The sequence below is a fragment of the Equus asinus genome, chromosome 16 (genome assembly GCF_041296235.1).
Source record: "Equus asinus isolate D_3611 breed Donkey chromosome 16, EquAss-T2T_v2, whole genome shotgun sequence".
NCBI lineage: Eukaryota > Metazoa > Chordata > Mammalia > Perissodactyla > Equidae > Equus > Equus asinus.
Window position 1 is genome coordinate 25758187 of NC_091805.1, and position 18607 is coordinate 25776793.

General features: G+C 43.5%; 1 protein-coding gene across 1 annotated transcript in view; it reads left to right on the forward strand.

The window, feature by feature from the left end:
• Window positions 1–18607, forward strand: part of LRRC8C (leucine rich repeat containing 8 VRAC subunit C) — a 116875-nt gene that overhangs the window by 13372 nt on the left and 84896 nt on the right. The window lies entirely within an intron of this gene.

The following is an 18607-nucleotide window of genomic DNA, read 5'->3' on the forward strand; positions in this document are numbered from 1 at the left end:
CTCATAAACACACACACACAGAGTTTCAGGAACACATCAGAAAGCTGATACCCAGAACTTTCTTCTGCTGAAGGACAGAATTTGATATATACAGAACCAGATTATGGAGGAAAGCTCTGCTGAAACCAGATGGCCGTGTTTTTCCCTGGAAATGTGGTGCTTCAAGAAAGGCTTTCGCCCTCCTCTACGTGCCTTAGGAATGGGAAATTTATTGAGGAAAGGAAGCCAGAGCCTGACTTCAGGCCTTAGCAGCCTTTCAGGGTCTGCTAGGTGCTTTGGGATGCTGGTGTCCTGTGCCAGCGGCCTACAGGGTGATGACATGCCCCATGAGCATGGTAATAAGTGTCGCCTCATGTTCCTCAGCACTCACTTGCATGTCACAAAATGGCTTTTCAAACATGCAGTGAAGGGCCCTACTGCAGTAGAGAGGTGGCATGGGGCTGCTGAGGGCACGTTCCATCCTTCCGAGCTGTGGCTTTGGTTTGGGTTTCTGCCCTCTTCTCTGGATTCTCTGAAATCCAGGTTCCTAGCCTGTATTCTCTATCCCTCTCATCACTGGGGTCTAGAGAAAAGTAGTTTTTCCAAAGGCGCAAAGGCAGGCCTTGAACTCAAGCCCCGTATTTATGGAAGAATGTATATCCATATGCCAAAGAAGGATCAGAAAAGAGTTTTTAACATGCATAGTCTTTTTTAAAAATACAAGTCTCTCTTCAGCCTGTGTTGCCTCATCATCCTCTAGAGTCATAAGTCCTGCCTCCTAAATGCCAATGATTCTATAAAACTGCCTGTGTGTTACTGAGAAGCTTTTCAAATTATTTCTTGCAATAAATACCTTAAATTTTGTGTGCCGTTTTACGCATGCCTAATGTGTGTTCCTTTGGGGCTTAGCGCACATTATTTTTTACTCTTTGCCTCCCTCTGCTGCTGAGAAGAGAATAAATCGAATACAAGCTTGCTCAGCCTCTATTTCCTCTCCTTTTATTCAGTTTCTCCTTGTAGGCCCCAAGGTAAGATCTTGAGAATTGTCACCCTCACTCAATCTCAGTGACTCTATCTCAAATGAGATGCATTTGGAAAGCCCTGTGCAGTGCCTGGCACCAGGACCAGCCCAAACATGTGGGTGCCCCGGGCAGGTAAGAATTCGGCACCCCTTTAAAAAAACATGCTTTGACTATTCAATATGCATTTGGTAGAGATGGGAGAACTGGTTTTCTATTAGTAAAAACAGGAACCCTTACGTCAGCTGTCTAATTATTTCCTTCTCCAAAAACAAAACTCTCACAAGAGTGAGGTAGAGCTTACAGATGATTGACAGACGGGGGTAGTGGGAGCTGCGGGGCGAATGAGAGTTCTCACAGCTCGCAGCGTTTCTGTCAAACATCCCCAGTAGACAACCTCTTTTCCCCAGCCTGTCAGCTGCTGGATCTCCCTTTTTTTTTTTTTTTACCCCGTTCGAAGTGCCCTACTCTCTTGGCCCACACCCTGTCCCTTCCCAGATCTCACTCCCACCCCCTCCAATCTCTCTCTGGCCATGCTGTTGAGTGTCCTAACCGCATACTCCAAGCTTACGTATGCTCACCCAGCACTAAATCCCATCTTGGAGAGTATTAAATCCCCAGCATACCAAGGGCGATGTTTTAGTTTGCACTTGCCCAGATAAATATCTTTCAGTTATCAAGATTCTCCCTTCCTAGAAGGTGGTTTCCTATCACAATTTCAAATTCCAAATAAGAGACTTATTAAGTGTGCTGAATGGGAGTAGGACCAATTTGCATTTGTTAGGCTGGTAACCTAAGGAATTGCAATGTGGAAAGCTGAGTTAACTGGTCCCCTATTCCCACTTATTCCAGGGACATTTGGTGTTTCTTGTAAATTAGTACCCCAGGCAAATGTTTAAACATAGGGGGAACCAGATGCCACCTGTGTGAAGGGATTTCCTTCTAGTCTTTCCTGAACTGGATTTGGATTCACATCCTTGTCGTATTGCCTCTGTAGTACTTCCTAGAGAAACTACTCAGATCATTATGGGGAGAAAAGAGCAGTTCTGTCACCCTTTTCCTAATAGACTGAGCCAGTCTCAGGGAATTGCTCTGTGAAAAGAGAAAGCCTGAGGAAGTAGGAAAGTGAAGGAGAATTGATTCTGTCTGCCTTTCATTGATTAAGAGGCCTGAGGAAAATTCGCTGGACTTGTAATTCCTAGCCAGAACAATACATCACAAACCTCGTTAATGGCTTCAAATTAATTTCATTTCACCTGTGCTCCTTCAGCTTGGAGTCCATCACCACAGGGGAAATAACGTAGTGGAGTACAGCAGTAATGTTATGTAGCACCTGCTACATGCCAGGTGCTCTGCTAGCTTCTTTCTGTGCTGTCTCAGTCCATCCAACAACCTTATCTGATGTGTTATTCCCATTTTACAGGTGAGAAAACAAACTTAAAATTATAACTTTCCCAGGGTCTCATGGCTGTTCAGAAGAGAAATCATATTCACCCTACAGATTTACAAAGCCTGTTTCTACAGAGGTTTAGGAAAACAGCACTTAATGTAAGCACTTCCTCCTCTCTCTCACCCACCCTAGTGTTTGAAGACTCACAGATCATGCTGTAGCTTTTAGAACTCGCTGGTCTCTTCCTGTCCGCTTTAAGGCCGGTTCTTCCTCCTGCCCCATATCCGAGTTTGTCTTCTGAGTCAATGAGTCACTTCCTATCCATTGTATTTTCCCTCTCATCCCCTAATGTAATTCTGGAATTGCAGAACTTTCCAACTGGACAGAACCATAGAGACTTCTCTGAAGAGGAAAGTCTAAGTGGCTTGTTCAAGATCACAAACCCTCTGAGGGAGAAGGCACCTCAGTTTGTGCATTCTCCCATTGAGTGTTCTTTTCACTTTTCTGGGCTGGCGCTAGAAGCACATATTCTATTTAACCTAAGCCTAGTGGAAGGGCTAAGACTAGCACCCAGGCCTCCTCCCTGACTCCAGGTCCTGTGCATTCTCTAACAAGCTGCATTCATTTGGGTTACATCCTGCAGCTTAATAACAACCCCTTCCTGTGCGCAGTGCAGTACTGGGCCCAAAGCGCTTCAGGCTGCTGTCCCCATTTCACTGATAAAAAAAACTAGGCTCAGAAAGAGCCATCTTCAATAGTTACCATCACTGAGATTTACTAAAGCATCTGCCATAGACTTTATAAACGTCACGAATGCTTAAAACATGTTAAGGTCGGCATTATCTCCATTTTAGAGAAAAAGAAATAGGTCCAGGCAGGTTAAATGACATACTAGGTTATGCATTAGATTATATAGCTAGTGTGTGGTTTTGAATGGGAGACTCTGTAGCACCAAATCTCTGCTTTTTGTATAGTGCACACTGCCAAGATCACATGGCAAGTAAGTGATGGGGTTGTGAGCCCAGCCTAGGATTTCAACATCTAATCCATTATTCTGTCCTTTATAATGTGCAGACTCTGAATATTCTGGAAAGGGGTTGATAGACATGCAGACACACATATATACAAACACACAGTTTTAAACACCCTTTAGTATAAATATAATTTTATCCAAAGGACTAACATATTTTTAAACTTTATGGTTGTTTTTGAAAATGCACAGTTTTTAATGTCCTGACCTAAACTATGAGCCCATTTGCTCTCATGAGAAGAATGGAATGCCATCCTGAATTCCGGACCCTATGGGAGATGTTGGATAAAGACCTCTTCCGATAAAAAAGAGTTGTTACCATTTTGGGTTTTGTTTCAAGGTGCAGACGAGGCTTGCAGCCGGTTTGGGTTTTACTACAGAATTGCAGTTCCAGTTTAACTCCCCGAGAGTCCTGATTTATTATAAGGAAATGTTGGCAGATATTTTAGACTTGCAAAATGACTACCAATCACCGTTCAGGCTAAATTTGTGCTAAATTTGTTCTGCTGATTTAGATGCTTGGAGAGTGAGGAGGAGGAACGGGTTATGCTGTCCTTATTGAATTCATGCTGTGCTCCAGATAAGAAGCTGTGTTCCTTACCCCAGGCTGATGGGGTGTCCCTCCCTGGCTTTGCCTTTTGGCTGAACACAATAAACTTGGAGAATGCCTTAACCCAAGCTCTAAGAACCCACTCCTGAAGCACTGGTTCACCTGGCATTTCCCCTTGGATTCTTCAAGATGCCTGCCCCTTAAGGCAAGTGGCACGTCAGGCCCACTGTGTGTCACCTAGACCAGCTATCTCTGAGATCCATTCCCACAGTGGGACTGCAGCTTTCAGATGTCCTCCCACTCCCTCCACGGAGCTCTGCTAAGGAAGGGAAGATGACTTACCAAGTGACTTCGCACAATCATATTCGTGGCTTTTTATATTCTTCTAGAAGATGAAAGAAATTGTCCCTTCTCCCTTTTTCTTTCTTTTTCTTTTAAGGAAGATTGGCCCTGAGCCAACATCCGTGCCCGTCTTCCTCTACCTTATATGTGGGATGCCGCCACATCATGGCTTGATAAGCAGTGCATGGGTCGGTGCCTGGGATCCAAACCTGCAAACCCCAGGCCACCAAAGCAGGGCACGTGAACTCAACCACTACACCACTGGGCTGGCCCCTCCCTTTTTCTTGCTGGTAGTCTAATTCCTCCAGTTCAGAAAACCCAGTTCAGTGCCCACAGAGAACTTTTTTCAAGGCTGGAAATGAGCCAAAAGGGTTGGGCGCTGCCTCAGTCAGCAGAGGATCTGGCTGACTCCATGACTAGATGGGCTGCCCAAGTTAACACGCTTCTCCGGGTAAGCTGTGGCTCAGCGAATTTGGTGGTGTTGAGGATGCCGGAGGCCGTGTGACTTCTGGGATTCGGCATCGGCCTTCATGATGCTGCCATTTCCAGTGTGATCTGCATATGTCACCGTGCTCAGGGTCCCAGCCTAACTGAGCCTAAGGAGAGAGTAGGCCTAGATGTTCCCTTGGGTGCCTTCCAACTCCAATATTCTGATGCACATAAAATGCTCAGTGAGTGAGAAGTGTTGATCAGGGTTAATAAGTAATTTTCTTAAGAGCTTGAGCGTGTCATACATTTATTTTTCAGGCTTTGAAATGACTCACTTTTATGTCATATGAACAAGACTTTTATTCACTAAAGAACCTGAAGCGTAATCGCAAGTGAAGGAGGATGGCATTATTTTAAAGGGCTGTTCTGCCGTGCCTCCACATCAGGAGAGCCAGGTGTACAGTGAAGAGCGGCTATCTAGGGCAGGGCAGACAGGAACGCTCCCAGAAAGGCCTCCTTCATGCTCAGGTTGCAGTTTCCAGTAAGGAGAAACGTCCTGAGGTTGCTCAGGTAAAAAGGTGACCTGTGAGATCCTCAGCCCTCTCGGGCTTTAACACCAAAGCTTGAAATCTGAGGCTGATCCTTCACCTCTGATGTCCAGCCCAGAGTCTGACCCAGGGCCAGTGGAGTTGTCCCTCCAAGTTGTCAGTTCTCAGGTTTCTGTTCCATGGGGATCGAGGCCTAAGAGTCCAGTCAGCTAACAGGCTCCCAGTTGGAGAGACACACCTCCAGGCTTGGGTGCACTGAGAGATGTCCACTCCTCCCTGCATTTAGGGTGCAGTCTCAACTGGGTGCCAGCTCCAAGGGCAGACTGTGTGCCCCTCAGGCTCCCCTGACCCGTGGAGGCCTGTCCTGGAGGTATGTGCTGTATACCTCCTCTCTACTCTGGTGCCCCGCTCAGGACTGCTGCAGGCCTAGACTTGGGCTCTGCTGTGTCTAGAAGAAGAGAAAGCAAGATGGGTGTCCTAGACAGAGCCAAACTGCCAGCTAGCTGCCGGGAAGGCCTCAGCTCCACTGTGGGTTGGAGTCCTAGCTCTACCAGTAACACTTGAGTAACCTCTCTCTGAGCCTCAGTTTCCTTTTCTATAAAATGTAAAGCCTATTCTATAAATATTGAGTGCCTGCTCCTACTCAGGTGCTGCCTTAGGTTTTGAGGATACATTGGGATCTGTTGGGACAAAACAGGGCTCTGCCCTCATGGAGACAAACCTCACACAGTCAGGAGCATTCCATGAGATTCTGTAAAATGCTTAGCATCCTGTCTGATGCTGTTGGGTGCTGGCTACCTGTTAACTGTAATGAGTTTTCCTCTAAAGATGGTAGAAAATCTTAAAACATACCCTTTCCCACCTTAGTCTTTGCACATGTATTTCTCTCTGCCTAGAAGCCTCTTCCTTGCTCCCTTTGCCCAGTTAACTCCTGATCATCCAGTTCCTGGGTAAATGGTCACTTCCTCAGGGTAGCACCTCCCTGACCAGGTCCACATTTAGGTTTTCCTATTGTGCGTTCTCATGGCAACTGGCACTCTACTTTGAGGTGTCCATTGCTTTGGTAACTATTACTTGTTTAATGTCTGTGCTCCTAACTAGACTGTAAACGTGGTGTGGACAGCATCCATGTCTACTTGAAGTCTTGGCTCCCGGCTTTGAGATTCTCCATAAATATCTGACCATGCAACTGGCTGACCATGTGAAGGGGATGTTCCCCTCCAAATGAGAAAAGTACAGTGGACCAGAAAAAGGAGAACCTGGCCCATCAGGAGTACATGGGCTCTTTGTTTCCTCTCTTTTCTCTCTCCTATCATGAATAAGAGGGACAGCCAAGAGGTGGTTGAAAAAACAGGCCAGGCCCTGGGCAGCACCCACACCTCCGTGGAAGAATCAAGTAGCCAAGTCACAGTGCAAAGGATGACATGTTGGGTTTCCCATTATTAACCAGCCTTTATCCATCACCACCAGGGCACTGCTGAGAACAGGGCAGTCAGTCTTCTTTGAGACCATATACCACAGTGACTCTCTTGTCTGTTCTCCTGCAGCCAGGCAAGTGTGACTTACAGAAAGAGGTCTTGTTTCTTGTAACTGTAGATAGAAGAAGCTTGAAAACATGAAATCCAATGCTACATCACTGGTATGATGTCAGTGGCAAAAAGCTAACCATGTTGACTTTTCTCTCTGTCACCTGGTATGAAAGATGCCCCAGCCTCAGTACCCTAAGAAAGAGACCTCGGCAAATGCAGTCATTTACATGCGACTCACTGGAAAGCTTAATGTTCTTGCCCTTTTGTGCCCTGTGGGATTTCACAAAGCAGCAATGTGACATGACCCCAGTGGTTTTCTTTTGGCCAGAATCCAAATCCTCCGGGCAGTGCTGAACTTCCCACGTACATTCCTGCAAGCCCACCATATGGAACTGCATGGCCATCCTCTGTGCCAGACTTTCCAAACCTCCACGCCTTTGCCCATCCTTTTCTCTCAACAGAAAGTCCCTTCCTTCCATATAAATAGAAAGATATCTATCCATCATCTCTCTAATATCAAACCTCAATTCATTCTTCAAGACTAAGATGAAGTATTATTTGTTTCTAGCACCTTCTCTGACCACCTTCCTTCCCCCAAGTCGGAGTTAGGTGCTTGTATTCCTAACCCTTATAACAATGTAGTGAGGTTATTTATAGATTTCCTCCTCACTAAATTGATGACAGAATCCAAATCTTGTTCATCTTCTTATCCCCTTCAACTGGTATAGTGCCTCTCATATTATAGGTACAGAATAAATAAAAGACAGAAAGCCAGGCATTGGCAAACTGTGTCCTGAAGCCAGTGGGTCAGCCAGAATGCCACAGGGCAAGTGTATGTGCCAGAAACTACTAGCGGGTACTTTTGTGGACAGCCTGTTAAAACAATGAGAAGTCATTGAAGTTTTGTGGGCAAGGAAATGGCATGAGGAAGTAGAACTTTGGGTACATTATTCGAGGGTGTAATGGTGCGTATGATAAGGTTAAAGGATGAAACTCTTATGCCCATTCTACAGAAGAGAAAACTGAGGCTAGAGGAAGTTGAATGTTTTAACAAAACTCACAAAGCTAGTAAGCAAAGAACTCTGGTTTAGAATCCGGATCTGATTTCAGAGTTTGTGCTCTTGGATACTAGGCAACAACTCAACCAAATCTGCAAACATCACCTTGAACTAGGGTCCTTTAGGTCTTCAAGAAATGCTCTCCCAGCTGTGTTAAGTTTGACTCCAGAATCTCACTAACCCTCTCTGGGCCCACTTTGGTTTCCTCTTCAATAAAATGAGGAACATTTAGATAGCCAGTTTTAGGTTCTGAGATGCGATGATTCTCTGTAGGATACAAATGGACTTCCTAACCTGGCAATCAGCTCAACCAAAACACCCTAAAAACTTTTTCACAGGTTACAGTCATGACTCCAAAACTCAACAAAAGCTGTGAAATCCTATCTTAGAGGTCTAATCATTCTTCCCAAATGGGCATTTAAAATATGCTCAGGCATATTTTAAGTATAACTGTTGAACTCACAGAAAATATCTGTTTATCTGGAGAGTCATTCTTAAGTCACAGCAGCTTCCATGGCCTTAGGGCCTTTATTCAACCTGTAATTCTGTATCATAAAGTTGAGCATTGTATTACCCAAACCTGTAGCACCCCACCCCATTGCATAAGTCTCAGTCAGACATACGTGCAATTCTCTGACTTCAGGCTGAATTTTAGGGTAGAACGCATCGGAAAATGTTTGTGTGGTTCAGAATGAACTCTGAAAAGTTCCCACCCAAACCACTGAATAACATCCTGTTGTTTTCATCAAATCTATGCAGTAAGTCCTTTGATTTTGCTTTCATTTGGAGTGCTCTGGCCGATGCCATTTTTCTGAAACATTCAGAACAAGATACAATCTTATTATGGTCAGCTACATAGAGTGGACCTTTCAGAGCATAAAGAAACATCTGTCCTCCATCTGTGGGGCCTAAAAAATAGGACTTTCAATAGAGTACATTGTAGGACACTAGGGCTTTTAGAGGACAAGAAATCCATTTTTGACTAAAATCTCAATAAATGTCTACCAGAATATTTTCATCTTACAAAGCCCACCAGAGCGGAGGGTTTAATAAGAACATAATCTCTAGGTTCAGCCAGACCTGGTTCAAATATTTGTTCTGTCACGTACTAGCTGTGTGATCTTGGAAAGTGACTTAGCCCTGGAAATTGTAGGCTTTCTCAGGGATGTAAAATAGTGAGAATAATAGTACCTACTCTGGGAGATAATGTTTTCAAAAAGACTGGCACGTAGTGGAGCACTAAATAGACATCGATTGTTCCTGCTTTGCTGTTGCTGTTGTTAATACCAGGAGCAGAATGGCCTGATTCCTGATGCAGCTGAAAGAACACAGGATTTGGGATTAGAAGATCTGAATTTGCCCTCCACCGCTGCCACTTGCTAGCTGTGTGACCTTGGGGAAATCGCTGACTCCTTCTCATCTCAGCTTCCTCATCTGTAAAATAGGGAAAATAAAAATAGCTAATGCACCGATAACAACAATGAGGTGCAAATGAGGTGATTCGTGTGAACTTACTTTGCCAACTGGTAAGCTCTGTATGCATGCGTTATTTTGTTATTGTTAGTGTGAAGGGCTGAATGTTTGTGTCCCCCTCGAAATGCATATGTTGAAACCCTAATCCCCAACATGATGGTATTAGGAAGTGAGTCCTTAGGTGAGGTCATGAGGATGGAGCCCCCATGAGGGGATCTGTATCCTTATAAGAAGAGAAAGAGTCTACAGCTCTCCCTCTCTCTCTGTCTTGTGATGGCAAGAAGTCAGCCGTCTGTCTACAAGCCAGGAAGAAGGCCCTTACCAAGAATCGAATCAGCCGACACCTTGTTCTTGGACTTCCAGCCTCCAGAACTGTGAGAAATAAATCTCCGTTGTTTAAACCATCCAGTCTGTGGTGCTTTGTTATAGCAGCCCGAGCTGACTAAGACAATTATACCACCAGAACTGAAGAACGTGTCTAATTTTTTTATTCAAGAATTTTCATTTACAAAAATTTTAGTTATGTGCTCAAGTGATTATAACTGATTTTCACTTAGCCACAGAGTGAGGATTCTCTGGATGGACTAAGATAGCACTGGGGTTAGACCGTCTGCCTTCCCCAACAAAGCATCGCCATCACTTTGTGCTTGTCTTAGAGCTGACCTCTGTGAACATGTAATGTGTCCTGGTCAAGAGTCCACACGTCTGAAGAGCTGCTGAGACAGAGGAGGGTTGTTGACTATGGTCTTTGCCTATTGGGTTTGTTTTTGATGTTGTCATTGTTATTTTTTCAGATTTCACCTCCCACTCCTTCGTGGAGTATTTAAAACTACTGGCAATTCAGCCACTTTCCACCTTCCTGGGTACCTGATCCCCTTTGTCCTTCTCCTCTGGTGGAAGCCGTTGGGCTTGGGACTTTGATATCAGCCAGACTTAAGTTCGAATCCTGCCTCTTCAACTTTCTAGCTGTGTTACCTTGGACAAGTCACTTTACCTTTCTATACCTCAGTTTTCTCATTGCAAAATGGGAGAAAATAATAACTATCTCCCAGAGTGGTTGGGAAAATTAAATAAGACAATACGTTTAAAATTCTTAGAGTCACTTCTGACACCCAGTAGGTACATAGCCTCACCTTCCTTTCCTCGAGCCCTCTTCTTACCCACTTCTTGCTTCTTGTATCTGACTATTGACACCTCCATGGAGTCTTTGGTGAGACAATCACTAACAGTCAATAGCTATTGTGAGCCTGTAAGAAAGTGTCCCTGGGGAAACATTAATCAATACTCCTAAACTATTGACTTCTATTAAATATATTTGCTAATTGAGTATTTGCAAGTGTATGTGTGTGTAGGCTTGGATATTCGCAGAATCTCTCTGGTGGATGCACAAATCACTGGTAACACTGTACACTCTTTTCTCTGTGTATCTTTTTGTATTTTCTTTTAATTTTGCATCATGTGCATGTATTACCTATTCAAAAATTACTTTAAAAATGTTAGTGATATTGAAATAAGTTCTGAATTTAGATATCTAGAAAGAGTTCTTCAATGCCTTGAAGGTTAGTATAGCCTCCAAAACTTTCTAATATATGAAGAAGGGAAATTGTGGCTCTTGAAGTTGAAAACCACTGTCTATTAATAGCCTGTTAATGGCCAGAAGAAGAGATTCTAGTCTTGCCATGGAATAGTCGTGCAATGCTCAACAATGAGGATAGTTCTGTGAAATACCTCCTTAGGCAATTTCATCGTTGTGGGAACATCATAGAGTGTCTTTACACAAACCTAAATGGTATAGCCTACTACACACCTAAGCTATATGGTACTAATCTTATGGGACCACCCCTGTGTACACGCCCATCATCAACTGAAACATTGTTATATGGCGCATGACTGTATTTGTAAACTCTTTCCTCAAGATACGTAATGTAACCATTTGTCACCAGTGTTAGTTGTAATGTTTATGGAGAGCTTACTATGTGTCAAGCACCGTTCTGGTGTATGTTTCACACATTGCCACAAGTTAATTTTCACAACAATCTTATGAGGTGAGTCGTTATTATTCATATTAGAATTTTGAGTCTCAGAGAGTTTCCTAACTAGCAAGTGACAGAGCTGAGATTCAAACCAGTTTATTATAAGGGGCATAGGACGGTGGTAAGGATTAAATAAATGAATACATTTAAAGTGCTTAGAGCAGTATTGCTTGCAGTAGCCCTCCCCGTTAAGTGCCAACATTAGCATTCTGGAGTCAGGGAGGAATTTTTGAAACATGATTGAGTCAGCAAAAGTATGTGAGGTCATTTTAATAAACTGAAATGGTAGCTAAAGTCCTATTTATTCTGTGACTAAGAGCTCTGTGTTTTTCAAGAGAGTTTTCCCTTTGTTTTTATTTCCTATGTTCGTCATTTCCTAGAGGACCACCTGCCACCAATTCCAAGTTATTTGTATCCCACTTCCTGCTATTTTTATGCTTTTTCATCACAGAGATTTCTAACATAAAATATAAGAAAGGTGACATTTTTAAATGTAGCCATTAGGATGACCACCCACATAAGCAGAAGTTTTGTTGTTGGAGCTTTGATCCTTCATGCTTTTTATTGGATTGTGCTTCTACCTGTGGGAGGTGAGAACAGTTGGAGCAGGAGACCCACAGGGCAAGTTGCCTTTCCAGGTGGTTAGTGCACAAAGACAGTTTGAGAGCCTCGGGTTCCAGCATGTACGGGAATAGCATCCACATGACTGCCTGCTACATAAAGCAAAGGAGCGAGTAATGTCTGAGCCGGGCTGACTGAAAACAGACCATGTTTCTGCAGTCGAATGTCAGGCTCACAAAAATATAAAGCAAGAGAGACAAATCCCTCCCTATTGCTGCCAGAACTGCACTGTCCAATCTGATAGCCACCAGCCACGTGTGGCTATTAAGCTTTGGAGATGGAGCTCATTTGAACTGAGATGTTCTCTTAGGTGTAAAATACACACTGGATTTCAGAGAATTTATTAAAAAATAGAATAAAATATATGAATGTTTTTTATTGTTTACATGTTGAAAGGATAATACTTTGGCTATATTGGGTTAAATAATTTAATTAAAATCAATTTCATTGCTTTTTGTTTTTTTTACTTTTTAAAATATGGCTACTAGGGGCCGGCCCGGTGGCCGAGCGGTTAAGTTTGCGCGCTCCGCCTCCGCAGCCAGGGGTTTCACCAGTTCGGATCCTGGGTGCTGAGATGGCACCCCTCATCAGGCCATGCTGAGGCAATGTCCCACATGCCACAACTAGAAGGACCTACAATTAGAATATGCAACTGTGTACTGGGGGGCTTTGGGGATAATAAGGAACAAAAAAAAGAAGATTCGCAACAGATGTTAGCTCAGGTGCCAATCTTTAAAAAAAAAATTTTTTAATAAAAATAAAACCTGTGGATACCAGAAAACTTAAAATTATATCACATATAATAATACGTGAACCACATATGAGTAATTATGTGAGCCACATAAAATTGGTGGCTCACATATTTCTACTTGGGAATGCTGCTCTAGATTAAAGTCTAAACTTTACCTTGACCTGATCGGTAAGTTTCCAGTATCTTAGAAACGTAAATATATAAAGTGACTAAATTCAAGTCTAGAATTAAGTACATTTATTATGTGCCTATTAAGAGTACCAAGACTAATAATGCAGAGTTCTTGTCCTTAAGAAAAAGAAAATCAACTAAGATTCATTGAGTCCTACTATGAGCCAGGCCCTGGGCATCCTTGCAAGCTTGGTGTTATTATTCCCACTACACAACTCGACTCCAGCATTCATAGCCTCCTCCATTCAGAGCCCAGAAAGCTTCAGATTGATATGAGCAGAAGCATTCTCTTCCCCATGGTCTTCTCTAAACCCTTAGTCATAAATACACCCTTTCCAACTCCAGCCTATGTGTCTTAGTCCTTTCTGGCTGCCATAACAGAATACTGTAGACTGGGTGGCTTATAAACAACAAACATTTATTCCTCACAGTTCTGGAGGCTGGGAAGTCCAAGCTCGTGGCACCTACAGGGCTGGGTTCTGGTGAAAGCCCTTTTCTGGATTAGAGACTGCCAACTTCTTGCTGTGTCCTCACATGGTGGAAAGCACAAGGAACTCTCTGTGGTCTCTTTTATAAGAGCACTACTCCCGTTTATGAGGACTCCACCCTCATGATCTAATCACCCCAAAGACACACCTCCTAATACTATCAACATATGAATTTGGGGGGACACAAGCATTCAGACGGTAGTACCGTGTAACTTTCCCAAAAGGTCCAGCTAAATGGACCAGTGGATGTGTGCTTTCTATATTGTATGCCCCAGTGACAAGACCTTCCTTTACCTTTAAATTTGTGAGCCTTTGAAATCTCATTAGATAATTAACTGCAAGGAGATAATAATGCCCATGCTAGGAAAGCATAGGAACTGAGTTACTTACTTCTCAATCACCTTGGCTTCTCGCCACATAGGATCAGCAGAGATTAGTCTCATTTTTCCTGAAGACAAAGGCAGTAGTTCTCTCAGATTTATTTCATTTGATAAGTTTTGTTGTTTGATAAATAAGATGTTTTTGTTTTACCCATTTGGATTTCTGATTGGCATCTCAAACTGAACATGTTCAAAACTGAATTCCAGATTTGCCATCCCACCCCACCAGTTCCTCTTATACTAGTGCCCATCTCAGAAAATGGACACTCCATTCTTCCTGGTAACCAGCCTAAAAGCCTTGGAGAAATCCTTCACTTCTCTCTCTCACAGCCCACATCCAGTCTGTCAGCAGATCCTGTCAGCTCTACCTTCAAAATAATCTCTTAGCTGGAATTCAACCACTCCTCACCACCAAATGCCAATTCCCCTGGTCCAACCCCCCCCGGGGCCTCCCTTCGATCACTGCAATGGCATTCTAACTTTGTCCCTGTTCAGTCTACTCTCAGCACAGTTGCCGGAGCAACCCAAACGCAACTTCAGTCATATCCTCTCTGCTCAAGACCCTCCAGTAAGAAAGTGACCCCAGCCACTTTGGTCACCCCTAAAGACCCACACTCATGGACGCTGGCCATATTGGACTTCTTGCTGTTCCTCAAAAACAGCAGGTAGTCTCCATCATCAGGGTCTACGCCCCACCTGCTCTTCCGCCAATACCCTCAGGCTCACTTGCACACCTCCTTCAGGCCTCTCCCACTGCTGCCTCTTCAGTGAGCACTCCTTGACCAGCCTATTTTAAAGTTGTAATGGCCCTGCTCAAATACCCCCTCCCCTGCTTTATCTTTCTCCATAATCCTTATCACCAGCTAACACATCATGCCTTCTACTTTGTTTTATTAGTTTTATTATTCATTTCTCCCAAATAGAATCTAGACTCCACAAAGGTGAGGATCCTATTTTATTCACTGCTATCTTCCCAGTTCTTAGAACAGTACCTGCTACAAAATAGATGTTCAATAAGTATTTGTTAAATGACTGAAAGTTTCAGATGAGGAAAATGAGGCACAGAGAAGCTCAGTTTTAGCCCAAGGTCACAGGACTAACTAGTAAGTGCAGGAGTCCGGGTTAGAACTCAGCCAGAGCCTGCGGGTCCCACTCTCTCAGCCTGGTTCTGGAGATGAGAGGCTTCCTGTCCAACCACGAGAGCTGGCCAGCTGTCCTGTGCTGTGGGGGAAGCACACAGCAAGGCTCACATGTAAATCCTGCTAGAAGTCCTGAGCTGAAACAGAAACAACTCTTTTGGCAGCACTGTTGACAGTTTCTGAGATTAAGGAAAGTAATTTGAAGGCATATGCTGAAGCTTTCCAGTTTTAAGACTGGCTTTAACTATTTTTCTTTCAGCTGTAGCTTTCTGGGATAATGAATGTACCATATGTCTGTATCTCCAGGTTCCCATACAAATTAGGAAACTAAAAATGCCAGATGATTAAAACAGTTTTCTGCTTGTTTCCATGGAAAATCAACTGCTGCAAAGCCTTAGGAAACGGGAGGGAGAGTGTGTCGGCTTGAGGGGTTCTCTGGCGAGGGCTGCACTCTGCCTGCAGCCCAGGCTTCAGGCCACAGGCTGTTCAAAATTGTGGACAGGTGGGACGCAGTCCTAGGCTGCCCACTGCACTGGTGGCTAAGTGAGACTGTGAAGGTCAGCACGTCTTGTCCGGTTCCTTTGAGCGTCCACCACCAGGGGACTGGGCACCATACTCCAGGCCCCCCAGTGTTAAGTCCCTGGCCAACCATGCTAGGAAGGTCCCCTTCCTAATGACAAATAGACACTTAATAATGCAGGGCTCCCAGCCTCATGTTCCCAGCGTGGTTTCAGCATGTTTTGAGCCTCCTAGCAGATTTTCCAGTGGACAGAGGGATGTACCATAAAGGATTCTTGCTAGAAGAGTCACTGCTGGCTGCTTAGAACTAGACAGTTAATTCAGGGGAGTTGGGGCAGCATTCTGTAAACACAGAGGAGTGTGCCCTGGGCAGCTGGGCCAAGGATGTCTATGGAGGTTGTCACGATTTCTTGTTCCCACCTGCCCCAGAATTAGCACCAATTTGCCTAAAAGAGAGAATGCTGAGAGAAAAGGCTGCAAGAAGATTTCAGTGTGGTCTTGCCAGTGGCAATCTCTGACTCATCTGGGGAAAATTGGTTTAGGAGCTTACTCTAGCCTAAGTTGAGGGTTGATAAAACCATCCTTCCCCCAAAAAGATAACCTTTCTCTTCTTTTCTAACCCAGAGCATGACTCAAGCATGCCAGGGTGAGGCCCAAAGCTGGAAACTCGGCAGTCAAGTTGAGTGTAGAGTTTAAATTTGGAACCAGGCAGTCCTGAAAGTTAACACTTGCTCTCTAACGTACGAGCTCTGAGACCTCAGGGAACTCAGGGCCACATTTTGAGTATCTATAAAGTGGGGATGACAATACCTCCTCAGGGAGGTTAAGAGGATGAAATAAGCTAACTTAAGTAAAAGCATTCATACCGAGCCTGGTAGGCAACAGGTGCCCAGTGCCTTGTGGCTTCTCTTTTCTTTCCCTCTCTTGCTATGTTTTACTGCCAAAATTGGAAACAGATAGCTTGGTGAGCAATAGATAGACAATCCCCTCCCTCCTCCCATAACCACTATCACAGCACCAGCAGCTTGATGCTTCTCAGAACTGCTACCGAGGATGCAGACAGTGCAGAGGATTCCAAACCTTCACACTGAAAATACCCATTTACTTGTAACTCATCAGCCAGGCTCGGTTGCCTTGCCTAGGTGGAATGTTTCTCAGAGAAATTAAGTGGAGAAGGACACTTATGTTGTCTTCTGCCAAAATAAAGCATTGCTAGGACCCCGTGGAATTAAGATCATAGATCATGATGCATTCCAAACCCCTTGCCCTAGGCTAGTCAAAATATTTTGGCTCCTCTTGTCTTCAAATGATTTACAGACATGATTCCTTAGTATGAGGCCATCCTAACAGGCTCTATGTAAGACAGATTAGAGAAAGCAGTATTCTCATTTTGTGGTCCTGGGGAGGCTTTTAGTAAATTAATCTTCCCATTACAGCTATGATATACAAAATCATCTCTGGTGACTTGATATATTTCCGTGGATTCCAGTAATAGCTACTTAATACCGTCTCTGTTCTGTTTCCATCCCAGCCTGCTTCTGACACTGACAACCCAGGGTTAGCACAGACTCCACAGGTTAAGGGCAAAGTCCCCCACAGGACTGCCATCACTTCAGATGCTAGCCACAAGTCTTGAGAGGTACCCAGGCCACCCACACCTCTGCCCAACTGGCTACACATCTGGGGGCACCATGACTCCCTCATGTTTTATAATTCACTGGAATGACTCACAGAACTCAAGAAAGTGCTATAATTATGATTATGGCTTTACTATAATGGATACAACTCAAGAGTAGCCAGATGAGATGCCTAGGGTGAGGTCTAGGAGTGAACGCAAAGCTATGCCCTCTCCCCCATGGAGTCAGGGCATATTACTCTGTGGGCACATCTATGAGTTTGCCAGCTGGAAGCTCCACTGAACCTCAGTGTCCAGAGTTTGTATTCATGTTTCCTTATGTAGACATGATTGATTAAATCAATGGCTGCATGATTGGACTCAATCTCCAGATCTGCCCCACCCTCCCCAGGTCAGGCCAGCCCCAAACTCCAACACTCTAATCATGTGGTTGGTCTTTCTGATGTCCCTCTCCCATCCTGAAGCTGTCCAGAGGCCCATGTGAGTTACCTCACTAACCTAACGAAGACACTCCCATTGCTCAGAAAATTTCAAAGATTCTAAGAACTCTGTACCAGGAACCAGGGACAAAGATGAAATATATTCTTTTCATTTTTTAATGAGGTAATATTGGTCTATTATATAAATTTCAGGTGTACGTGATTATATTTCAACTTCTCTAGACTACATTGTGTTCCCCACCAAAAGTCTAGTTGCCATTTGTCACCATACAAAGGTGCCCCTTTACCTTTCACCTTCCTCCCACTCCCTTTCCCCTCAGCCCTAGTAACCGCCAATCTATTCTCTGTATCTATGTGTTCGTTCACTGTTGTTTTATGTTCCACATATGAGTGAAATCATACGGTATTTGGCTTTCTCCATCTGACTTATTTCACTCAGCATAATACTGTCAAGGTCCATCCATGTTGTCACAAATGGCAAGATTTCATCTTTTTTTATGGCTCAGTAGTTTGAAAACGAAAACAGTGAATTGCTCATATCTGCAGAAGTTCTGCAATATGACAGATATTTTAGATAGGAATTTTTCAAACAAATAATTTCACAGGTTTAAATTTTGGGGGAGAAAAGAGAAATGATGATTATTTTAATGTCTCATGAGTGATATGTTAAAGTGAAATAGAAATGAAATAGTAGAAGTTATATATAGTTTATTCAGGCAGTAAGCACTCATTATGTGTAGTTTTAAAAATAATTTTATTATCTATCAAACTACAAGATGTTGACTTTTAAGAAAACTAGCAACTGGTGACTCTTCCTATTTGTCAATATACTTAAAAAATCTTGAAAGAAAAACTCCTCCTTTGACATTATGTTAAAATAATTAAGTCAACAAATAATTTTTGAACCTCAGCAATGTAGGAAACAAGGAAAAAAGTGTTTAAAAAAAGAAAAGATGTAATTAGCTGTTGAATATTAATAAAACTTAACATTTATTGGATGTTACAATGTGTCAGATGCTGTGCTATGACACATGTATTAAATCACCTAGTCCTCACAACCACACTCTAAAGCAGGTACTATA